Below are 24,841 nucleotides of genomic sequence, written 5' to 3'. Positions count from 1 at the left end.
TGCTAATAGTCTAACTAGATTTAACTCTGAGTCAGGTCCTGGCAGGTGAGCCTCTGGCCCTGGGATACCTCTCCAGTACAAAGAGGCCTGGAGAAGGAACTCAGTTGGTAGTGTTTGCCTAGTGTGCACACAACCCTGGGGTCCAGGTCAAGCGCCCACATAAAGTGCACTCAGTGGTACAAGTCTATAATCCCGGCACTCTGGAGGCAGGAGATCATCCTCAGCTACCTACCAAGTCTGAGCTACAAGAGACCTTGCCTCAAAAAGCAAATAAAAGTATGCAAAGGACCCTCCACCTCCAACAGATATGTTTATGACCACTAAGTATGAGGACTGCTCACGCTCACCATGTTCAAGCCCATGCTTTCTAGGCTCTGACCAGTCCTGCAACAGCTACAGAATTAGCTAACTTCCGTGACCAAAGGGGTTCATGTCCAAAGGAACACATCTTGGGAAATGTGTTACAAGGTAGCATTTCTAGCTATCCACACTAATAAGATCTAGGGAGAGGAAGACAAAGCAGAGGCTCAGTGCAACAGCACTGGGTCCAAAGAACACAGATAGCTGGGCCTGCTCACAGGAACCTGTAGTCTGGCCACTCGGGGGGCTACTGAACTGTGAGTTTAAGGTCTGACCTAGTAAGTTAGCAAGACCATGCCTGAATATAACAGTGAAACAAGGACTGGGGATAAAGTTGAGGGTAGAAACTAGCAGTGCTTGCCTTGCACACAAAGAGCCCTGGGTCCGATCCCCAGCACTGCACTACCCCAGACTGGTGGTATGTGCCTATAATCCCAGCACTGGGAGATAAAGGCAGGGAGATCAGGAGTTCAAGGACAACAGCAGATACATACTGAGTTCAGGAAGTAACTTAATGATCGAGCACTTGTCTAACACATGTGAGGCCCTGGGTTCAATCCCCACCATTGAAACAAGAACAAAAACACCAAGGTAGAGCAAGCAGGGAACACTCAGATGCCCTAGATCCATGCTACCTGCCTGGGATAGGCAGTGCAGAAAGTCTGGAGAAGGCCTTACCCTGAGGTGGCTCTGCTATCTTCGTGTTGGCTGTTGGTACTGAGGCTGGTCCCTGTCTGGATGCACAGGGTCCTGGCATTCCTTTTGCTCCATGGACGCTGCTGCTGCCCTAGGAGGAAGTTAAGAGCTACAGTCAATATTACATCTGTGGGTCTCTGAGATCCTTATATTGGAGTCAGCCTTTTTAGAGAGCCTGGAGATACTGACAGGACCTATATGGGGCCCTAGGGCAACAGAACACCTGCCCCACAAACTCTAGAGTTCTTCAAAGAGTCCCCAAGCCAGCTTTTTCAATCTGGAGGCAAGGCCCAGCCTAGACCAGAGGGGTTAGTTAGTACAGGCTTCTAAAAGAGCAGGTTTCTGGTGACCCTTGGGCATGAGGAGTAAGAGAATGATCCAGGCAGGAAACAGAGCATGTATTCATTGGCAGGAGAGAAGAGGTGGGCAAGATTCTACAAGTTACTCTTTGGTCACAAATAGTCCTGGAGGTAGGAAGTGGAGAGAAAGGAGTGGCAAGGGTTAGCCAGGACAGACAAGGATTTCCACCTACATGTAAGGACATATTCTCCATAGTAGCAATCGCTTAACTACCCATGGGACACTGCTCTGCAATGCAACAAGGTGGCAATGTGAGAGAGGCAAAGAGCAGCCCAAGATGGGAATGTGGCCCCGCTGTGAGGGAGTTAAAACAGTAGGAATTATCCAGGAAGGAAGCAGCAGACAGCAGGACCTGGGTGGGTCTAGAATGGGTTGGAGAATACCTGTCAACCTGGGATACAGTTTCTGGTAAAAGCGAGAGGTCAAACACAGTCTCCCAAGCCATAGGAGGACAAGACAGGCAGGTACCCAGCAGCTTACGTGTGACCATGCAGTAAAGCACCTAGAGCCAGGAAGGAGCAGAGGCCATCCAGGCCACCTGTGCCCCACCCTCTGTCTCAGGTAGGACTGGGACTCTGCTGATGATGGACGACAACTTTTCGATTTCACAGTTATTACTAAAGTAGGACTCTGGACTCAATGAGTCTTCTAGTCCCTGATCATTAACCCAAGGCTCCCTCCTCCTTCTTCTGGGCTGTATCAGGACCACTGCTGTCTCAATTCAATGCCTGCATTTACTCCTCCCGAGTTATCAGGAGGTCTTTGCTGGTCAGCCTGTGCCTTGGTGTCTCTATGCAAAAACCTAGAATCATCTACAGTCTCAGGTGAATGAAATGGGAACAGGTTGGTTCTAGGCAGCAAGCTAGGTTCTGCCACATTAGGATGATCCTCAGGAGCCCACACCCTCCATAAAGGCCACTCAGATTAGCAGGGAAAATTCATCGTAGCAAGCATGCCTCAGGTACAGAAAACAAATCTCTGAAGCTGACGTTTTGGTGGTGGTGGTGGGGGGTGTCAAATGCTTCTCTGGTCTCTGCTGTTGTACACTGTCCCCAAAACAAAGTGGAGCATCAGACCCCTTGACACACACTCCAGGAAGTCGTCGGCCTGCACTACTGTCCCGGCCTGTCCTTGCCTGCTCCAGACAGCCACAGGGTAGCATGACCTTCATCAAGGAAACAGTAGTGTGAATAGCCTAGCCCACTGGTACCACCCCTGGGCCTCTGAATACACTCCCACTCTCCTACCCCAACAGTCGGCCTACTCTTCTTCTGAAATGTCTGTCTGTTTGCTGGTCTGTCTGCTCCAGAGGGCAGAACTCAGATAGTAGGGTTAAAGGTATCATTGACACACTTGCAAGGTAGAAAAGGTCCTTGGAGCCTCTGGGTACTCATTTCTGCCTCCAAAATTCAGCACACAAGTGTCCCTGTCTTCACACACCCTCTGGCCTTCGACACCTTATCCTTATGCTGAGGCAGGGGAAGAGGAGGCAGTGTAAGTGTGGCTGTCCTAGAACTATCACTATGTCAGCCCAGTTCCCATCAGGAAAAGGCTAACATTCATCCACCACTCAATTCATGTGTCCTTCCCCCAAAAGGCAGGAACTATAGCATAGTAGAACCAGCTCATGTTGGTTCACTCCAGTCCAGAGGAAAGGGAGGAATATTCACCAAGGCAGTTTCAAGAACCCGGGGCTCAAGTAGAGCTTAGAGGCCCTCGTCATTACCCAGCACTCGGGAAGCAGAGACAGGAGGACCTCTGTGAGTTCGAGGCCAGCCTGGTCTCCAGATCGAGTGCCAGGATAGGCTCCAAAGCTTCACAGTGAAACCCTGTCTCGAAAACCCAAAAGAGAGTTCCAGGACGGCCAGGTCTACATAGTGAGACCCTGTCTCTAAAAAACAGCTCTCTGGCCGCTCCTTCAGCCTGGGAGCATCTTTGCTGACCTCCAGCTCACCCGCACCTTCCTACATCAGCCACTCCTGCCCGCCGAAAGATGCACAACACCGGGGCAGAACCAACTGGAGTTTCCAGGGACCCCAGCCCAAAGACCGAGGTCCCAAAAGTCTGTGCTCCCGCTCCCAGGGTAGGGAACTGTCCCGAAGATCCGGAAGAGGGAGGGGTCCAAGGAAAGAGGCTGGCGCCTGGTAGTCCATGGCTAAGAATTGGGGGAGCTGGTGGGGGAGCTGTGCAGAGAACGTCCGGGTGGAACCACTGGGAAGGGGGCGCGTGCGCGGAGGGGCGCGGATCTGCGAGGACCAGAGCGACAAGTGTGGCCTGGGGAGCGCGGCGGAAACTTGGGCGAGAGGCGCGCGCTGAGCACAGGGTGCCCGGGAGGGGGCTCGCGCGCCGCGGCACGGCCAGGAGGGTGGGGTCGGGAACGGCGCCCGCGGGAGGCCGGCCGGAGCGGAGCACAGCGGCGGCGCAGGGCCTGGGTGGCCGGCGTCCGCGGACAGCGACAGCCGCCCAGGACTAGCGGAGGCGAGGCGCACGTCGGAGTGAGTTTCGTGAGGTGACAGCTCATGTTTCGTCCCACACCCGACCCCCTCACCTGAGCTCGCCACTCGCAGCTGCCGGGCAGGCAGCCCCCGCCCTCCGCCACACAGTCCGGTCGCCGAACGCCGCGCTCCTCCGGCGCCCTCCTTTTGTTTGTCCCTCACTGCACCACTCTCCGCACTCCGCCCCGGAAGTGACGTCACGGCCGGGCGCACCCGCGGCTGCCAGGGCGTCACCATGTCTGTAAAGGAGAAAGATTCCCACCGCTTCACTCCACTCTCTCCAACGCGCCTGCGCCCAGTCACTTCGGGGCGGAAGTAACGGAGTGAAGTTCAGCCTCCTTAAAGGGACAGGGAATCCCTGCAACCTGAGGGGTACGCTGCTACTGGAAGAGCGGCAAAGTGACCCAAAAGGAACGTAGGTAGCTGCTCACCAGCGTTGTTCGGTTTCCGAACAAGCCAGAGTCCTCCTACCTTTAGTGCTGGTCGTTGGCTGAGTGCCTGCCCCAAAAGATGCAGGTGCCTGCAAATGTAACTTCCGTGCTGCTAACCGATGCGCGCTCGCTCCTTCTGCACACACATGCAGCTTGCGACTGTCCTTCCCTAAGAGCAGTGGAAGCCCGAGTTAACAGTGAATTCTGAGCTGAGCTGCGGGTGGATCCACGTCCCCAGGTCATCCGCCGCCAACTCTTCATCTGTATGGATTCTCCTGGGGTCCTCATAATTCACAGGCTAAGTGTAGTGATTCACACGTTGGTAAATTGTTTAGCCCAAGTACATCCTTATGCTACAGAAGAAAGGCAGAGAAGACAGCAATGAACAGCGGGGCGTTTTTGTGGATGTGGACGTGGGTATCACTGGTGTGCGCACCAGCTGACTGATAAGATACACAAGCTGTACAAATTATCCTTCCCTTGCTGAATAATCTCCGCCCCCTTTTGCAGTGACAATTGACCATAATAAGTTGGAGAGCTTGTTTCTGGACTGTCAATTGTTCCACTAATGTATGCACCCATCCTTCAGCCAGTCACATCCATATTTTAATCAACTTTAAAACTCCAGCTGTTTCTTCCTTTCCAGACATTGACTCTTTTTGCTTTGAGAAGGAGGTAAAAAAACAAAAACAACAAATAAGACCTGGGGCAGGGGTAACTAGGGAAGCTGCTTGGAGGAGGTGACACCTCAGCCAAACCCTGAAAGATGGGCTGCAGACTGCATTAGACTCTACCATGTTGTTAGGTAAGGAACACACGGTGGAAAGTTGCCAGCCGTGGACTAGAACCGTGCTAAGCTGAAGCATTGCCTAGCGGGAGTTTGCCAGCATTCATTACAACTTATATATCATTATCCATCCTAACCGGATTCATGTTGTACATAATTTGTGACTTGAGCAGGGCGTTGGTGGTGGGCGCCTTTAATCCCAGCACTCGGGAGGCATAGGCAGGAGGATCTCTGTGAGTTCGAGGCCAGCCTGGTCTCCAGAGCCAGAGCCAGGATAGGCTCCAAAGCCACACAGAGAAACCCTGTCTCGGAAGAAAAAAAAAAGAGAGGGGGGGCTAATTTAAATTGAAAGATGGAGTTAGTAACAAACCTAAGCTATTGGCTGAGTATTCATGGTTAATAATAATGTCTCTGTGAGGTTATTTGGGAGTGGGCTGACAGGATAGAAAAGTCTGCCTACACAACCATTGAGCCACACTGCTTTTAGTAACTGTGTATTACCCAGATATGCCATGGTTTACTGATGCAGTCCTAACTATTGGACCTCTTCCCATGTTTCCTATCACAAGTGATGCCATCTTCATACAGCCATATTTGTACATATGTGCATTTCTTTTTTCTTTTTTTTTTTTGGTTTTTCGAGACAGGGTTTCTCTGTGTAGCTTTGGAGCCTATCCTGGCAGTCGCTCTGGAGACCAGGCTGGCCTCAAACTCACAGAGATCTAACTGCCTCTGCCTCCCGAGTGCTGGGATTAAAGGCATGCGCCACCCCGGCCCAGCTTCTCCAGCTTTTAGTATTAGCATTTTGTTTCCTTTTTGAGACAGCCAAGTTTTGGGTGGGAGGAGCCCATTTCTACTTTGCTAACAGATTCCAGAATGGCAGATGCTAGCTAGCAGGAATTCCGTCCTCTCTATGTCTGGCCTTTCTATGTTGTGTGATAGTTGTACAATGTGTGTGAAGATATATTGCTGTGATTGGTTTCATAGAGAGCTGAATGGCCAATAGCTAGGCAGGAGGTATAGGCAGGACTTCTGGGCATAGAGAGAGGAAGTAGGAGATGAACCTAGGCATGCCAGAGACTCTAGGAGACACAGAAGCAGGATGGGCAGTATGTGACAGAAAGTACATTAATAGAAATGGGTTAATTTAAGTTATGTTAGGCTAAGCCTAAGCTAAGGCCAAGCTTTCATAAGTAATAGTAAGTCTCCATGTCCTTACTTATGGGCTGGCTGAGCCGGGCGTTGGTGGCGCATGCCTTTAATCCCAGCACTCGGGAGGCAGAGGTAGGTGGATCTCTGTGAGTTCGAGACCAGCCTGGACTACAAGAGCTAGTTCCAGGACAGCCTCCAAAGCCACAGAGAAACCCTGTCTCAAAAAACAAAACAAAACAAAACAAAACAAAACAAAACAAAACCAAAAAACTTATGAGCTGGCTGGTAGATAAAGACTCTTTACATTTCTGTCCATACAATGAAGAGCTGGTTCATTATCTCTGAAGTCACCCCATGTAGATCTTGGATTCTAATTTCTCTCTGGCTCTGCCCTGGCTTGCTGCACGCTCTGCCCTCTCATTTCCTCCTGTTTATCTTGGTGCACACTGGCAGGGCTGGGCACGACATCATGCCCTGGTATTCCTAGTCTAGTTCAGCAGGCAGAGGGCCTATGCTAAAGCCAACATTCCTGCTGCCTGTCACCATTTGAGTCTGAAATGTTTCACTGACCCACGTTCCTAATGCTTGTTTCCCAGTTGGTGGGGTCATTTGGGAGGGTCTGGAAGGTGTTTATTAGTTTTTGAGGCAGGTTCTCAATATGTAGGATTTCTGGAACTCACAGAGATCCTCCTGCCTCTGACTCAGGAGCGCTGGGATTAAAGTGGTATGCCACCATGGCTGGCTGTTGTGAAAGTTTTAAGCAGGTTCCTAGGGATGGACCTTTGAAAGTTATTTCCCAACTCTGTTCTAGTACCATCCTCCTGTGTGTCCTATGCACCCCCCACACACACACACACACATACTCTGCTTCTGCTTTGTCCTCTGTCACAGTGTGAACTGTCTTTGCCTGGAGCTCTTGCTACTCCACTGTGCTTCTCCTGTTTATGAAACCTTGAGCCACAATAACTGCCCACCTCCAGCAAATTGTTTCTGTTTGACATTTTAGTCACAAAAACAACTAAAACACATAACTGGTGCTGTCTGAACAATTGTTGCTATGATAAACTGACCTTGTGCTCCTTAGACCTTTGAAACTGGCCTGAGGGAGGCGAGTGGAACAATTTGAAAGCTCTAGAGTGGCATGAGTGCCACCTAGTGTACAATCTGGTGGGGAAGCCTCTAGAAATACTGACAGTGACTTCACTGGGAAGTGCTCTATAGGCTTTAGCCAGGTTTGTAATGAGAACTGGAAGGCGGAGTGGAATGGGATTTGAAAACTGTTCAGTCTGGGCAGAAAAGGAGTGCTGGTATTAGAGGTATGCACCACCATGCCCAGTCCAAGATTCATTTATTATTTATTTGTTTTTAGGTCCTTTGTTTTGTTTTGTTTTTCTGAGACAGTGTTTCTCAGTGCAGCATTAGCTGTCCTGGAACTCTCTCTGTAGACCATGCTGGCCTCCAATTCAAAGATTCACCTGTCTCTACCTCCGGAGTTCTGAGGTTAAAGGTGTACTCCATCACCACACAATTCCAAAGTTTTGGGTTTTTGTTTTTTTTTTTAAGATTTTATTTATTTATTATGTATACAGTCTTCTGCTGCATTCCAGCAGAGGTCACCAGATCTCATTACAGATGGTTGTGAGCCACCATGTGGTTGCCGGGAATTGAACTCAGGACCTCTGGAAGAACAGTCAGTGCTCTTAACCTCTGAGCCATCTCTCCAGCCCCAGGTTTTTGTTGTTGTTTTGTTTTTGTTTTTTTTAATATTTTTAAACTTTATTTTGTATACACTGTTCTGTCTGCATATATGCCCGAAGGCCAGAAGAGGGTGCCAGATCTCATTACAGATGCTGGGAATTGAACTCAGGACCTCTGGAAGAGCAGCCAGTGCTATTAATCTCTGAGCCGTCTCTCCAGGCCCAGCCAAAGACATTTATTTTTATCTTGATGTGTATGAATGTTTTTCTTGCATGCATGTCTGTGCAGCTGTGTGTGTGGTGACACCAGAAGTGGACATCAGATCCCCTAGAACTAAAAGTACAGATGTCTATGACATGCCACTTGGGTGCTAGGAACCAAACCTGTGTCCTCTGCAACAGCAAGCAGCAAAGACACTTAACTGCTGAGCCATCTCTCTACAACCCAGCTTGATGTTTTTTATATTTTGCTTTGTTATTCAAGACAGGGTCTCTCTCTACATAGCCCTGGCTGTCCTAGAACTCACTATGTAGACCAGGCTAACCTAAATTCATAGAGCCAGCTCACTGCTTCTTTCTTGGCCATTGTGTGAACAGCCTCCTCCCCATGCTGCCACCACCACAGCCAGCAGCTCTACAGTCCAGCAGTGCCTTCCCCACTTGCTGGATCACAGCTCCTGAAACCAATAGACAAACTGTTCTAGTCATTGTTCCTGAGACAATTTGGTCACATCATACACTGATATACTGCACCTGCACCCTGTGGGGAACGATCTGTCACCTGAGCTCATGAACTTCAGACATGAACTTCTGCATCCCCCAAAGCTTGGTGGCCATTCCAGGCTTCACCTTCTGCTGTACCTTCAGAAGAGCTGCATCTGTTTTATGAAGGTGAGGCTGCACTGAGAGATGCAGATCGGGGAACTTATGTGTTTGGTGCAGAGGAATCCACACCCAGGCCAGAGATGAGAAGCTCCAAGGTGAAGGCAGAGCTCAGGCACTGAGGTTGGCTTTGTCCATGCCACACCCTCTCTGTCCTGGTTATAACCAGTTTCCTCGAACTCCCAGATGGCTTTAAGCTACTGTGAAATACACACACACACACACACACACACACACACACACACACACACACACACACAGTAAAAGCATCCTGGTCAGGTGAATGAAAGTCCTTACACTATAGTACCCAGGTCTCCAAATGTATCTGAGGGCCTTATTTTTCTTTGGCTTGAGGCCTTGGGCTTGCCAAGTTGGCATTCTGCCAGGAAGCTCTATCCTCAACCCTTCTTTTAGTTTTTCAGACAGAGTCTGACTCACTATGTCACCTAGGCTGGGCTTGAACTTGCAATCCTTCTGAGGAGCTTGGATTACAGGTCTGCCCCACTAAGAGTATCTCCTGTGTAACCTCTTTTTTTTTTTTAAGACTTATTTATTATGTACACATTGTTCTGTCTGCATGACAGAAGAGGACACCAAGTCTCATTACGGATGGTTGTAAGCCACCATGTGGTTGCTGGGAATTGAACTCAGTACCTCTGGAAGAATAGTCAGTGCTCTTAACCTCTAAGTCACCTCTCCAGCCCGGAGGCTTTTTATTTATGTGTTTTACATCTCTAGAAAAAGAATCCCAGGATTTTCCCTCCTGTGTGTTTTTGTCTTGCTTCTTCACGGTCCATGATGCCCGCTGAGGCTGTAAGTACAATGAAGCCAAATTGACGGGATGGGAGCAGATTGTTCCGCCATTTTTCTAGGTCTTTGAGCCGCACATCAAATCTAGGGCTGACCACTCCACACCTGTTCACCCTGCCTGTGAGGTTCACGACAATTTCCCCAGCTCTGTGATCATCGATGATTTCAAAGTCACCAATGTAAGTAATCATGCTTCATCATCACTGTTAGGAACCGAACGATGACTTTGGAGCAGGGCCTGATGAGGGACCTGGCGTTTGTCTCTCTTCTCAGCATTGTTGATGCTCTTCAGAGCATCGGCCAGCACATTCATGTGCACCATGGTGATGGCCGGTGGAAAGATGGTAGAAAACCCTGTGTAACCTCTTTATCTCTTAAATTACTCTCTGGTCAGAGGAGACTTTGTGTCCCCAGTCCCCAGCACTCACCATTTCCCACTTTTTTTCTCCAACAATTTTACAATCCCAAGCTCCTCTCAGTGTTGAAATGGCATGTCCTTTTGTGACCAAACTGTTTCCTTAGCCTTCAAGGTTCATATCTGTAGTGTATTTCAGAAGTTAGCCTTCTTTTTTTTTAAGGCTAATCAATACTCAGTGTACCTAGTTCATACACACACACACACACACACTTTGAGGCTCAGCAAGAAAAGCTTCTGCCCATCTCTGCTAGTCAGAGGCAGCCTTTGGGCCTGAGTGCTTGGTGCAGCTCTGGCCATTGCTATAAGCAGCCCCACCTACCCGAAGAGACAAGGGAAGGAGCCTTTCTCTGGATTCCACCATTGACAGCCATGACTTTGTAGAGCCTATGGAGTCACCTACACTTCAAGATTAGGTGTGCACCCAGGTTTCGGGTGTTGGGGGTGAGGAGGGGACAAACACAACACTCCCCCTTCTTGCATGCTTAGCTTCAAAACTAAAAGCAGAAGCATTCTAAAAGAACAGGGACCAAGGCTTGGAGAGATGGCTCAGTGGTTAAGAACAGCCACTGACTGCTCTTCCAGAGGACCAGGGTTCAATTCCAGCATCCACTTGGAAGCTCACAACTGTCTGTAACTCTAGTTCCAGGGGATCTGACACCCTCACATAGACTTACATGCAGGCAAAACCCCAATGCATATATAATAAATTTTTTTTAAAAAAAGCAAGCTGTACAGTGATGGTACACACCTTTAGTTCCAGCATTTGGTAGGCAGAGGCTGGCAGATCTCTATGAATTCAAGGCCATTCTGGTCTGCAAAGCTAGTTCCAGGACAGCCAAGGAAACACAGAGAAACCTAGTCTTGAAAAATCAAAAGAAAGCAAATCAAAAATAAGGACCAAGCCTTCCTCCAGGCACTGCCAAGAATATACTAAGTCAGGCAACGTGTTATTGAAGATCCAGGGAGGTTCACACTCAAGCACATGCAATGACCCACAAGTCACCCAACTGGTTTCCTCCCTGTAGCAATCACCAGGCTGCACCACCACAGAGCAGCATGTGGTGACACTGTATACTGTCTCCACACACAAGCAAGCTTTGGCTGCTTCCTCTTCATCCATACCCAGCAGGGCAGGCTCAGGCTTCCTCTTCCCAGGAGCAGCTCTTCAAGACCAACAGGAAATTCCCACAGGCAGGCTGCCACTGCTGACCTTGTTCTCATAAACAAGAGTATGACAGTGCCACAAACCAGGTGTTTCCCACTTCCCCCACACAGCCGAGACAGCCATGGTGGGGCCCACTCTGGGGGTAGGGTAGGGGCTGAGGCCGGCATGGGAAAGGGCTCCAGATGCTGCTATTCTTCAGCTGGCAGCTCCGAGGTCACCTGACTTTTGTGAGGCAGGCACACAGGCAGAGGGAATAGATGTGGAAGGTAGTGTGTGACTTTGTTTGAGAGACTTTTTTCATTTTGTTTTGTTTTTGGAGACAGGGTTTCTCTGTGTAGCCCTGGCCATGCTGGAACTCACTCTGCAGACCAGGCTGGCCTCAAACTCAAGGATCCAACTGTCTCTGTCTTCTGAGTGCTGGGATTCATGCCCAGCTTGGGAGACTTTAAAATTTATATTTGTGACTTATATGTGTGTGTTAGCCTGCATTAGTAATATGTACATAGTTGCCTGTAGAGACCAAAAGAGGATGTCAGAGTCAGATGCCCTGGAGCTGAAGTTACAGGCCATGTGGCATGGGTACTGGGAACTAAACTCAGGTACCAAAAGAGCAATGCAAGATCTTTACGACTGAGCAATCTTTCCAGTTGTGAAATATTACTTTAACTATGTAAAGATGTGTTATATTTGTTTGTATTACAGAATATCACTTTAACTATGTAAAGGTGTGTTGCATTTGTGCCGGGCAGTGGCGGTGCATGCCTTTAATCCCAGCACTCGGGAGGCAGAGGCAGGTGAATAGTGAATCTCTGTGAGTTCAAGGCCAGCCTGGTCCACAGAGTGAGTTCCAGGTCAGCCTCCAAAAGCTATACAGAAACCCTGTCTGGGAAAAAAAAAAAAAGTGTGTTGTACTGGGGTAAGTCCTTCTGTGTATATGTTTGTCTTATTGGTTGATAAATAAAGCACTGTTGGCCAATAGGAAAGTAAGATAGGTGGGGCTAGGAGTCAAGGAGGATTTTGGGAAATGTAGTAAAGACAGGAGTCTCCATGCGGGCCCTAGGAAGAAAGGTTGCTAAGGCCGGCTTCCTCAATAAGTCTTTATAAAATATATAGATTAATGGTTATGATTGATAATTAAGACTAAGTTAGCATATAAGAAATCCTAGTCATTGGCCAGCAGTGTTGCACCTAATATAAAGTCTTTGTGTGTTATTTGGGGGCCCTAACGTGGCAGCGGGGAACTCAGGAACCTGGCATAAAGTGTTATCTTTACAAAATGGTGCCTGCGTGATCTTACATAGAACTTTCACATAGAAACTTCACAAAGCTTAAAAAGGGATTTTAGAAGCAAAAGGACAGAGACAAGCACGACTTCTTGATAGCAGCATTTTCTCGGGTGGTCTCTGTTTTGCTAGAGCCAAGAGAGACTCGAGTGGCTTTCTTAAGGAGGTTTCCTGACTCAGCATAAACGGAAAAACCACATGGCCCTTTTAAAAGGCCCTGCTAACAATTGAATGGTGTGTACGCGCAGCTGGCAGTGGCAGTGACCACAGCATGCTGCTTGATGGTAGCATAGACCAAGGCGGTAAGCCCAGCTCTCAGTGCCTGGTGGTAAATGTACCCCTGCCACCTTGCAAGGACAGCCGCCGTCTTTGCTGTTGAGCAGAAAAAAGACTGGCCACAAAAAGGGAAAGATTTACAATAAAGACAGATTCAGATGAAGAAAAACCTCTAACGGTTAACAGTGTGTTTAAAAATATATATAGGCTTGTGAGAGAAAAAGAAACAGGATAAAGTGTTTAAAAAAAAAGAAAAGAAAAAGAAAGTAACTGGGGGTGGTGGCGCATGCCTTTAATCCCAGCACTTGGGAGGCAGAGGCAAACAGATCTCTGTGACTTCAAAGGCAGAATGGTGTACAGAGTGATTTCAAGGACAGTCAAAGTTAAACAGAGACACCCTGTCTCATAAAAGGAAAACATAAAAGTAATAGAGTAATGAAAAAGCCATGTAAAGATGGAAAATGCACAGAGAGTCTGGACACTGTATGCTATTGTGTCGTCGTTGAATTGCTTAATTACTGGGGAAGGAGTAACAACTGCTAAAAGACAATTGATTATAAATGCTGCTGAAGGGACTGGAGAGATGGCTCAGTGGTTAAGAGCAGGGGCTTCTCTTCCAGAGGACCCAGGTTCTATTCCCAGCCCCCACATGGTAGCTCACAACTGTCTGTAACTCCAATTCCAGGGGATCTGGTATCCTTACATCAATGCACATAATAAAATTTTTTAAAGTTAAATAAAGTATTTAAAAAAATAAAAATGAAAAAAATAAATGAATTAATCCTTAAGAATGCTTTGACTTCTAAATTTAAAATTAAGAACAAGTTACTTAGGAAAGGAGTTTTTGCTTATGTTTCCACAGAAAATGTAAAGCTATGGATTCCATCCAGACTGATGTGGTTTGATGAAGTAAGACCCCCTGAAACAGTGTCCCAGGTGATCCAATATCTAGGACAGCTGAGGTGATGCAGCCTTGCAGACTACAAAGACAAGGACCTGGCCAGGTCTGTGTTTTATCATGATCCCCATGGTATGGATCACCCCCAACCAGCAGGAAGCAGTTTGAAATGAACAATTCTCAAATTCCCAAATATTGTTTATAAATGTTTGTTTTCATTTAAATGGGGTTAGTTATAAATGGTAATGATCATAGTCAATCTCTTTTTAAAAAAAGGGGGGGGGAATAGGATATAGAAATGAATACATTTCATTTATTGATACAAATTGAAGGTTACTTTTGTTATATGTAAATGTCTCATCTTGTTTGGTACTGTGTTTGTACAGATCTTTTAAAATGTAACCAATAATTAAATACAGATTGTATATAGTCAGGTATAATAGTCAAAACTTACAGTTAGGTAAGTTAGGTTTTCTAGATATACAGAGATGTATTTGAGATGGATAGATACTCTTCAAACCTTTCAAAGACCTACAGAATATATGGCATTTAAATGGTTTAGGGTTTTTCATGGCAGTGAGACACAACTGCTCCTGGCACACCACTTACATCTGAGAGGAGGATGGGCATCGAAGAAACTCGTTATGAAGTTTGCTTTCAACATGGCAAGGTTAGCCATTTGGTCAAGAAACTGCTCTTGCCTGGACTGTTTGTTGCTGATAAACTGGACATGCAGGACCCACAGGAAAGTGACTGCTGAACTGGCAAAACAAGACATTCCTGAAGGGTTCCTGCTTCATGGAGAAGTCTGCCAGACACACTGTGGTCTATAGGCTGAAGATGAATGCCCCAATGAAACAGAGGAACTTTGGGTGACTGTCCAGGCAGCGAGATGTCTCTGTCAGATCTAGAGTTTGTATATTATCCTTCTGTGGTCTTTGATGGAGTTGAAGACAGATAGTTATGGTTATAGTTTTCTTTAGTTATTATAAAAGATAAGTTACATATAAGACTTTAGACTCACAAAGATAGGATAGATGATATAATATTTTCTTTAAATATTGCTAAATGGGGCTGGAGAGATGGCTCAGAGGTTTAGAGCACTGGCTGCTCTTCCAGAGGCCCTGAGTTCAATTCCCAGCAACCACATGATGGCTCACAACCATCTGTAATGAAATCTGGTGCCCTCTTCTGGCCTGCAGGGACACATGCAGACAAGAACACTGTATACATAATAAATAAATCTTTAAAAACGATCTTGCTAAATGTTAATGGACTAAATATTGTAACTATAGTTCTTACTTGATAACTGTTTTGTTATGTATTTTACTACATTAATGTTTTTTTTTAAGATTCTATTTATTATGTATACAGCATTCTGCTTCCATATATATCTGCACATCAGAAGAGGGCACCAGATCTCATAAGGGATAGTTGTGAGCCACCATGTGGTTGCTGGGAATTGAACTCAGGACCTCTGGAAGAGCAGTCGGTGCTCTTAACCTCTGAGCCACCTCTCCAGCCCTACTACATTAATGTTAAAACCCTTCTTTTTATTTAGACAGAAAAGAGGAAATGATGGGGGAAGTCATTCTGTGTATATGTTTGTCTTATTGGTAGATAAACAAAGCACTGTTGGCCAATAGGAAAGCAAGATAGGTGGGGCTAGGAGTCAAGGAGGATTCTGGGAAATGTAGTAGAGGATGCAGTCCCCATGTGATCCTGGGGGAAGAGAGGATGTTTGTCACTGGTGTCTTCAATAAGTCTTTATAAAATATATAGATTAATGGTTATGGTTGATACTTAGGTTAGAGATAGCACATGAGAAATCTTAGTCTTTGGCCATCAGCATTGTAACTAACATAAGACTCTGTGTGTTATTTGGGGACATATGTGGGTGCTGGGAATAGAACCCGGGTCCTCTGGAAGAGAAGCCCCTGCTCTTAACCACTGAGCCATCTCTCCAGCCCCTTCAGCAGCATTTATAATCAATTGTCTTTTAGCAGTTGTTGTTCCTTCCCCAGTAATTAAGTCATTCAACGACGACACAATAGCATACAGTGTCCAGACTCTACTCATCCTCTCTGCCGGCCAGACCCACCTATCCCTAACACATGTTTGTTTCACCTTGCTTGCCTAAAGCACCTGACTGGTCTAATAAAAAAATTGAATGGCCAATAGGTAGGACAGAGAGGGCTAGGTGGGGCTGGCTGGCAGAGAGGATGAGTAGAGGAGGATTCTAGGCTTGAGAGAGAAGAAAGAACAAGGGAGAAAGAGAGGGAGATGCCAGGGCCCAGCTAGCTTCCAGACAGACAGACATGAAAGAAGTAGGGAAGAAGGCCATAACAGAATGAAAGAAAGGTTAAAAAAAAAAAAAAGCCCCGAGGCAAAATATAGATGAAGAGAAACAGGTTAATATAAGTTATAAGAGCTAGTGGAACAAGAACAAGATAAGGCTGAGCATTCATGACCAATAATAAGTTTCTGTGTCATGATCTGGGGGCTGGTGATCCAAGAAAGCTTTCCTGCCCCATTTAGAGAAAGTTTCTACTCTGGCCAGATAGAACATGGCAACAACAGACCAAAGAAAGTTCACCCAAGTCCAGCATGGTGAATCATTGAGTTTATTGAGACTACTTACAGGTTCATGAGTGGTCTGTTGTACCACAGGAAAGCTGTGGAGAGTCCCCTTCAGTTAACCTTATACATCCTGTAAAATACAGCAGGTCTTAGAGATCACATATAGATACATGTGGAATATTTCTTTACACTGTATAAGTATACATTGCTGTCACCGATTTAATAAAAAAGCTGACTGCCGATAACTGGACAGGGTGAGTTTAGATGGGCAAACTACACTAAGGACACTGGGAGGCAGAAGGGCAGAGTTAGAGGAGTCACCAGCAAGACACAGAGAGGAAAGAGGAGGTGCAAGACAAAAAGAGAGGTAATGCCACATGGCAGAATGTAGATTAATATAAACAGGTTAATTTAGGTTGTAGGAGCTCATTGATGATAAATATGAGCTACCAGCCAAGCTTTCACAACTAATATTAAGTCCCCATGTTGGTTATTTGGGAGCTGGATGTCAGGAAAGAAAAGTCTGCCTGCATCTATGGCAGAACTCCATGGGGTGGAGAGAGGAGAGTGAGTGGCTGGGCTATTGGGTAAAAGTCTGATCACACCACTCAGACTTCTACCAGGGAATGTAGATTCAATTTTATGAGGGACTCCTGTGGGTGCCTACAACTGCTCTGATTTCAAGATGGTCAACCCAAGTTGTGCCTGGAGGACAGCATCCCACAACAGAGGGTTACTCCCCCATTCTACATGGGAAGAGTAAGTCAGAGAAGTCTTTATTTTTGATACCAGGAATCCAAATACTATGAAACCAGTAAACTAACATGCATCTCCTTATGTATTAATGAAAAAAAGCCAATAGGTGGTGGTGGCACACGTCTCTGTGAGTTCTAGGCTAGCCTCATCTACATAGTGAGTTCTATGACAGCCAGGGCTATACAGAGAAACCCTGTCTCAGAAAATGAACAAAAAAAAGGAAGAAAGAAAAAAAAAAAAAACAGGAAAAGCCCCAAGATAACAATTTTTTTCAAAGGTCGGGGCTGGAGTCTCGTGCCTGCTGTTGGGAAGAACTTAGGAGGTAGAGCCAGGGAAAGTTCAGGAAAGAACAAAGGACCTAGTTAGTCCCAGGACTACAGTGCACATGTTCAAGTCCAAAACCTTACCTTCATTCCTACGGTGTTGGTTGCAACATGTTACTCATTCTGAGCCTTCATGCTCCTTTGTCAACAGGGGACAAAGGTCATTGCCAAGATTCGGGTCATGAGATCAATGTCATTGGTTTATTTTGCAGATTACATGACAGTCTCTAAACAGGCCAGTTTTGGATTTGAGCCTGGAGCAAGCACTCTTTAAGTGCCTTCCCTACACCAATGTATTCTCAAAACATCCTAAAGGGAGCTAGGTACTAAACTGAGCCTCTAAAAAGATAAGGAATGCTGGCTTGGTGGCATATATCTTAAATCCCAGCACTCGGGAGCCTGAAGCAAGTGGATCTTTTGAGTCCAAGGTCAGCCAGGGCTATGTGGTGGGAACCTCTCAATAAATAAATATGACAATAAAAAAATTCTTTTGGAAAAAAAAAGATGCATAACCTTAAATTCAGAAAAGTGAAGCATTGCTAAGTGAGCATGAGGTAGCTGTGATTCTAGCTCAGATTTGATTCAAGTCTTTATTCATTTGCTCATTTTATTTTTATTTTCTTGGTTTTTGTTTTCAAGGCAGGATATCACTGTGTAGCACTGACCGTCCTAGAACTCACACTATAGACAAGGTTGGCCTTGAACTCACAGAGATCTGTAGGTGGAAGTATCTGCCGCCCCCCGCCGCCCCCCCCCCCGCAGTTCCCAAATAACTGGTACAACTGGTACAAAGGCTTAATATTAATTACAAATGCTCAGCCAATAGCTCAGGCTTGTTACCACCTAACTCTTACATTTACGTTAACCCATATTTCTTATCTGTGCTTTGCACGTGGTTCATAGCTTGCTACCTCATTTTTTTTTTTTTTTTTTTTTTTTTTGGTTTTTTTCGAGACAGGGTTTCTCTGTGGCTTTGAAGGCTGTCCTGGAACTAGCTCTTATAGACCAGGCTGGTCTCGAACTCACAGAGATCCACCTGCTTCTGCCTCCCGAGTACTGGGATTAAAGGCGTGCACCACCAACGCCCAGCGCTACCTCATTTTCTAAATGAATTGCTTCCTTGCTGGTTGGTTGGCAGCTCCCAGACTCCACCACTCCACCCTTCTCCTTCCCAGCACTCTCAGTTTGGCTCTCCTGCCTAACTTTATCCTGTTCAGCTATTGGCCAGTCAGCCTCTTTATTAAACCAATCACAGCAACATATATTCACAATGTACACAGCAGAGATCGCCTGCCTCAGCCTCCTAAGTGCTGGGATTAAAAGCCTACACCACCACAACAGCAGAGACTCAAACCTCAAATTGTACACTTACTGCCTTGAGTCTTCAAATGCAGGCAAAAGGCCCCAGCCCACACACATGCACATGATCAAGTGCTTGTGAGGCATCTGCCTTGCCAGCTGCTCACACTCACCACATTCAGGTCAATGTATCGAAAGCTACGAGAAGGCCTGCAGCACAAGAAGACACTGTGGTGGCGTATGCCTGCAATCCCAGCACACAGAGGTCTGAGTGGGAAGCTAGGCCCAGACCTGCCTGGGCTTTACAGCAAGACCCTGTCTCACAAAACTGCAAAGAAAATCAATGAAACAAAGATACCATTCTGTAGGGAACACAGTGGTCAGGGTGACGTTAGGGAGGTTTAAGAGAGAGGGGCAAGCACATGGTAGCCCCTTCTTCCCTTTCATCATCGGCTTGCTCTACTTACTTTGTGTCCTGCCGGCTGGCTTGGTTGCTCTGCTAAGTAAGGCATCTCCCTAATAAATACCCCAATATCTTTACCTGACTCCATATTGGTAATTCACTGGTCACCATTCTACCAGAACTTCTGACCAGCAAGGCTGGAAACTGCTTACTGGTGTGTCAGCAGCGGCCCTTTCAGCAACAGGCACTGAGAAGACCTGAGAGAGGAACAAAACAGTTTCCAAGTAAATGCCCTGGACTGAATGATCACAGGCAGCAGATGCCACTCAGCTGTCTGAAGCATTGCAGAGTATCTTCTGTCCCTGCAGTAAGGACCCACAGGACAGCGAAGCCACGGTTCTGCCCTGTGTTTGTCTTGAGGGAGGCCGCTGGGTAAGGCTGAGACTGCTCATGCTAGCTGTGTGTTGTCTGTCCCTGACCATCTGCCCAGAGTCCTGACATCTCCCTCAACTTCATGGATGTTGCACAACTAGAAGGCAACTTTTTGCAGTCTTGAAGTCAGATCCTGCTGGGGATCTGGGGACCAACCTTAGACCCTGGAAGCTTCTGGAGGAGTAAATGCCCCAAGAGTATGAGTCGCTGGGGCAGGAATAGTGGTGAGAGGGATCCCACCATGGGGCAGAAATGCTATCCAGAAAATACCAGCCCTAGAGGTGGGAAGTGACAAGGGAGGAGCAACAGTGGTGGGCCAGGGCAAACACAGACTTTCACTTAAAATCAAGTCACACTCTCCACAGTGAGCAAACACTCGGGGATCGTGGGCCGCACAGGGAGTACTCACTCCATTCTGCACTTTGCTCAGAGATAAGGAGGCAGTGTGAAGTGAGGTGTAATGCCACTGTAGACTTGGGAAGGACAGCAAAAACATCCTGAGTTGGGAGTGTGGCCCAGCCACAGGGAAGGCTGGGGTACTGGAAGGATTTAGCCATATATGGGATGACATATTCTGGGACCTGGATGGCTGTAAGAGGGATCTTAGAACATGCCATAACTGCGGGATCCAATTTGTATCTGGAAGGCAGTTGACATGGGTGTCCAGCAGCAAAGCACCTAGAGCCAGAAAGATGAAGAAGTTGTCCAGGACACCTCTGCACTGCCTCCTCAACCAGGCCTGGAATATCTGCTGAAGCTGTGCAAGAATTGAGGACCCAGACTCACACACTCCTCTAGTGTCCCTCTTCCTGGAAGTGCACCCTGGGCAACCCTGCCCATGCATCCATGGGTACCTCCTCCTCTGGACTACCATGGACTCTTTCTCTCATAACAATATTCAATCCTCAGCTTCTATGTTCTGTCTCCCCTTGGACTGCAGTGCTGAGAGGCCAGGGACACATTTCCTAGCATAAGTCCTAGTCCAGAGCAGACCATTATGACAGGGCAGGTGAGTGAGCCCAGGGATGGAGAGGTGGTGAGCTAGGCTCTCTCTAGGTATCTATGTGTATCCCATCTGGACCCTTCTGGTGTCTTTGCCTATCATGCTGTGCCTCAGTGTCCCCACATAAAAACCTGGAAGCACTTCTGGTTCCTCCCTTGAAGTTCCTTCAAGCAGCATGACCTGCCCGCACTCCTGACTCACAGGGCCATCCCTAGGGGCCCCTATTCTCTACAAACTGCTTTCTAGCAGGTGTCCTCAGCAGGGGGGAAAAAATTGGGGACGAGAGCCATCACAAATGTTTCTTGGTCTCCTACTCTGTGCCCTACAGACCCTGGAGCCAAGAAGGTCCAGAGGATCAACACCCCTCAACCCAAACAAACTACAGAACTGGGAGGGCAGGGAGTCAAACCACCATCACCCCAGAATCTCCTCCACAACACTGTCCACCAGTCCTTGCTTCCCCTGGACTGCTACAGGAGAACTTAAGCTTCAATGACAGTATGTTCCTTTCATTTTCAATGTCCAGAACCAATAACACACTCTTATTCTCCTTTCCTGCCACAAGAGTTGGACCTCCTCCTCCTCCAGTGCTGTCCACTAGTCTATGTTCTCCAGAGAGCAGAACACAGTCACCTGGGGCTAAAGGTATTACCACCACCTTTCCAAGGTGGAAGGACTTTTTAAACTTTTACGTCTTCCATCCCCCCTCTTCCACAATTTAGCTCCCAGTTCCATCGTTCCCTCGCTTCGGGAAGCTGCGTTCCTTCAGCCTGGGAGCATATTTGCTGACCTCCAGCTCACCCGCACCTTCCTACATCAGCCACTCCTGCCCGCCGAAAGATGCACAACACCGGGGCAGAACCAACTGGAGTTTCCAGGGACCCCAGCCCAAAGACCGAGGTCCCAAAAGCCTGTGCTCCCGTCCCCAGGGTAGGGAACTGTCCCGAAGAGGGAGGGGTCCAAGGAAAGAGGCTGGCGCCTGGTAGTCCATGGCTAAGAATTGGGGGAGCTGGTGGGGGAGCTGTGCAGAGAACGTCCGGGTGGAACCACTGGGAAGGGGGCGCGTGCGCGGAGGGGCGCGGATCTGCGAGGACCAGAGCGACAAGTGTGGCCTGGGGAGCGCGGCGGAAACTTGGGCGAGAGGCGCGGCGGAGGTCGAGAGCACGTGAGTGGGTTCAGTGACAGCGCGCGTCCCTCTCCGGACCCGACTTACTCACCTGGGCCCGCCGCCCCCGGACGCCCGTCAGGCAGCCCCAGCCCGCGTTCCGGCTTCTCATAGCCGGTCTCGCTGAGGATCTTTGGTGCCTTGTTTTGCTTGCCTGTCACGGTACCACTTCATAGGTATCCGCCCCGGAAGTGATGTCACAGGGAGTAACGGGGGGGATGCCCTTAGGGAGTCGCCATGTTTTTAAAGGGAACATAGAGCTATGCGCTGCTCCTGACAGTGCCTTTGGCGCCATGTTGCTTCTGGGCGGAAGTAGCACATCAAGGGCTCTGCCTCTTTAAAGGGACAGAGACGTCTGCAACCTTGGGAAATACATTTGGGGTCGCCGGCGATTCGACGAAGCAGCACAGTTCTCCGCTGAAGCAGGTCAGTGCCTGGTCGCGGTGCGAGGTTTCGACAAGATCGTGTGTTGAATCCGGCAGGTTCTCCCAAAAGTTCCGAGGGCTGTGGCCCTTGATGCATGCGCTGCTGCTTGCTGTTTGTGTGTGATGTGTAACTTCGCTGAGAGAGCTGGTTTCCCCAGAAAAACGTGCGCGCGGTTCCAACTGTTTCAACTCAGCCATGGGACCAGTCAGGCTCTCTCTGCACCCACACACACTCGCCCAAGGTAGTACTGGCCAAGAAGATGAATACTGCCGTTACGGAGAATTCCCAGCAGAGCTGGCGCCTGTAATAAATAATCTAGGTGGATTCTTCGAACGATTCCCAGGCTGACAGTAGTCGTGGCAATTGGGTTAAAGTACTAACTAATGTGGGGCAACTTCCAAGATAACTTAGGTTTAGAAAGAAAGAAAGAAAGAAAGAAAGAAAGAAAGAAAGAAAGAAAGGGAAAAGAAAGAAAAACCTTATGGGACAGAGAGAGTAGCCTCAGCCCTGCTGCCTGCCATGTTCGCGTGCACTCCCCCCCCCCTTCTACTAATTTGCACACGTTGTTAACTGATGGACTGGCACAAAGAAACAGAGGTTCTGGGTACCTGACAAGGCGAGGAATTTAACAACTGTGCACGGTTTGATTCTACAAAAGAAAAGGATCAAATTGACTGCTGAGCCAATGCCTAAATTCGGGTTTCCCAACGGTCTTGTTGGTTGCTTCCCTTTAATAAAGGAGGAAACAGGCTAGGGAAAGTTAAAGGATTTAGTTAGGATATTACAGCCAGCATGGAAAGAAGGAGCTGGAATTTGAGTACAGGGTCTTTTAGCCTTCTTTGGTCAGACATGCAAAACCCATGCTCCCCATGCGTAGCACAGACACGCAGCATGAATTGTTGGACAAACGGGGCAGACAGGAAGGCTAGCCGAAGGAGAGGGTGAACAGTGACAGAGTCCAGGATAAAATGCAAGGTTCACTGCCCTTTTCCACCATGAGTCAGTAGACCTGGACCATCATTCATTAACAGATATGACTGCAACAGTAGACACGAGTGGCCCCCACGCTTTCGCCTTTTTATACACATCAGTCCTATTTACCCGTGGGTGAGGCCCAGAGTTTAGAAAGTAGATTCTCACTCCCCCTCCCGCCCACTCTCAGGAGGCTTTGAGTCTGCCAGGTCTCTTCCTCTGCTTCCTGGGAGCATCAGCCTCTAGTAGTTCAAAGGATACACAGTAGCTTAGGGCTCAACAGACCCTGACTGTCCCATCCTATCATTCTGTGAGCAAACAACTCAGCAGTCAGATCCTGTGTTGAAAACCTTTGCTGAGGCTAGAGAGATGTCAGAGGTTAAGAGCACTGACTGCTCTTCCAGAGGACCTGAGTTCAATTCCCAGCACCCACATGGTGGCTCACAACCATCTGTAATGTGATCTGGTGTCCTGGCCTGGACACCAAAAAGAAAGAAAAGAAAACCTTTGCATAGGACAACGGACCAGACTGGATGGAGTCAAAGGAGACTTCTTCTAGATAGAGAAATGTGTAGAATGACGGTGCAGCATTCCCTGAGGGTCCTAAGTGATTGCTAAAGTGCACATCATCAGAGCAAGTGCAGGTTGGACACTCTAGTCTAGCTTCTATGCACACCATTCTTTACGGCCAAGCCTCAGCCCCACCTGCCAGTCCACTTCACTTCCATAACTTCAGTTAGATTGCTAATCCAGATAAGGGTGACAGAAGACCACAGGAGGCTTCATAGCAATGACATATTCTTTACCTTGCCCACCTTAGGGACTTTGTAGTCTTTCCCAGAGCAGCAGTCCTGCTGCTGCAAGTAAGTGTCACATCTCAGGACAAGGGGCTCTTGACTTCCTGGTTGTTTTCACTGGCTGAGTTCTCAAATTGCCATGGAACAGGGACACCTAAGCTATCAAGAAAAGGCCTACTCCTGCCTCTGTGACCAACAGGCCAAATGACCTCAGCTTAGCAGGAGAGGGTCCATTAGGCCTGTTCCAGCAGACATTGGGCCCGAAGGATTCCTGGAGGACCCAAGCATCCCCTGAAAGTTTCCTACCTCCTTACCCAGGGGAGGAAGCATGATCTGGGAACTTCCTGTCCTTTGCTGAGACCGGCTTTGGGTAAGTCCTTTCCCTGACCCAACCCTCAGCTTCTCTACTTAGAAAATTAGCAGGCTATTCTCCAAGGTTCCTGCTGGGCCCCTGCCTCCCTCTTATGTAGAACTGCCCAGGGAGTAAGGTTTCAGTTTTGGATCTGCATCCTTACAAAGGGAACAAGAAACAAGCTGCCTGCTATTTGTCACACCTGGGATTGCCACCAACTCCTGTGGGCTGAGAAGCTTGAGTCAGAGCTGCTGAAGTCACTCCTTTCCTCTCAGCCCATTCAAAGGTCAAGGGCCTAGGTCTCCACCCTTGTGCTGCATATCTCTTAGGTCAGCATTTCCCTTGGGAATATTTATATTTTGGGGCCTCTTTTTATTCTTTAAAAAGGGGGACTAGGCCAGGCAGTGGCGCATGCCTTTTTTTTTTTTCCATGAAAGATTTTATTTATCTATTATGTGTACAGTCTTCTGCTTGCATGCCAGCAGAGGCCACCAAATATAAATTTGGTGGTTGTGAGCCACCATGTGGTTGCCAGAAATTGAACTCAGGACCTCTGGAAGAACAGTCAGTGCTCTTAACCGCTGAGCCATCTCTCCAGCCCCAATGCATGCCTTTAATCCCAG

At 47.8% G+C, this 24,841-nt stretch overlaps 2 protein-coding genes, 1 long non-coding RNA gene and 1 pseudogene across 13 annotated transcripts in view; 1 reads left to right on the top strand and 3 right to left on the bottom strand.

The window, feature by feature from the left end:
• Positions 1-4,097, bottom strand: part of Lrrc8a (leucine rich repeat containing 8 VRAC subunit A) — a 29,122-nt gene extending 25,025 nt beyond the window's left edge. The window contains exons 1-2 of one of the 2 annotated variants that reach the window (XM_027423173.2): positions 3,965-4,097; positions 1,039-1,147 (exon numbers count right to left, since the gene is read on the bottom strand). The gene's annotated coding sequence lies outside the window, so the exon portion shown is untranslated. Of the gene's footprint in view, positions 1-1,038; positions 1,148-3,376; positions 3,633-3,964 lie in introns of those variants that run through there. The other variant, XM_035446327.1, reaches the window with a different exon arrangement.
• Positions 4,098-9,512: 5,415 nt separating this feature from the next.
• On the bottom strand, positions 9,513-10,669 carry LOC100769247 (annotated as a pseudogene).
• A 4,629-nt stretch (positions 10,670-15,298) lies between these two features.
• Positions 15,299-21,854, bottom strand: LOC113836473. The gene is made up of 3 exons (XR_003486721.2): positions 21,724-21,854; positions 19,210-19,328; positions 15,299-16,420 (listed from the first exon to the last, which is right to left on the bottom strand). It is a non-coding gene; the product is annotated as an uncharacterized LOC113836473 (long non-coding RNA).
• Kyat1 (kynurenine aminotransferase 1) overlaps positions 21,736-24,841 on the top strand; it is a 27,939-nt gene continuing 24,833 nt past the window's right edge. For 2 of the 10 annotated variants that reach the window (XM_035446471.1, XM_027423165.2), the window contains exons 1-3: positions 21,743-21,847; positions 22,015-22,097; positions 24,185-24,236. The gene's annotated coding sequence lies outside the window, so the exon portion shown is untranslated. Of the gene's footprint in view, positions 21,848-21,996; positions 22,098-24,184; positions 24,237-24,841 lie in introns of those variants that run through there. The other 8 variants (XM_027423168.2, XM_035446474.1, XM_035446476.1 and 5 more) reach the window with 8 other exon arrangements.

Source organism: Cricetulus griseus, chromosome 6, assembly GCF_003668045.3.
Source record: "Cricetulus griseus strain 17A/GY chromosome 6, alternate assembly CriGri-PICRH-1.0, whole genome shotgun sequence".
Taxonomy (NCBI): domain Eukaryota; kingdom Metazoa; phylum Chordata; class Mammalia; order Rodentia; family Cricetidae; genus Cricetulus; species Cricetulus griseus.
Note: the sequence above shows the minus strand (reverse complement) of the source record. Positions and strands in the feature narration are given on the sequence as shown.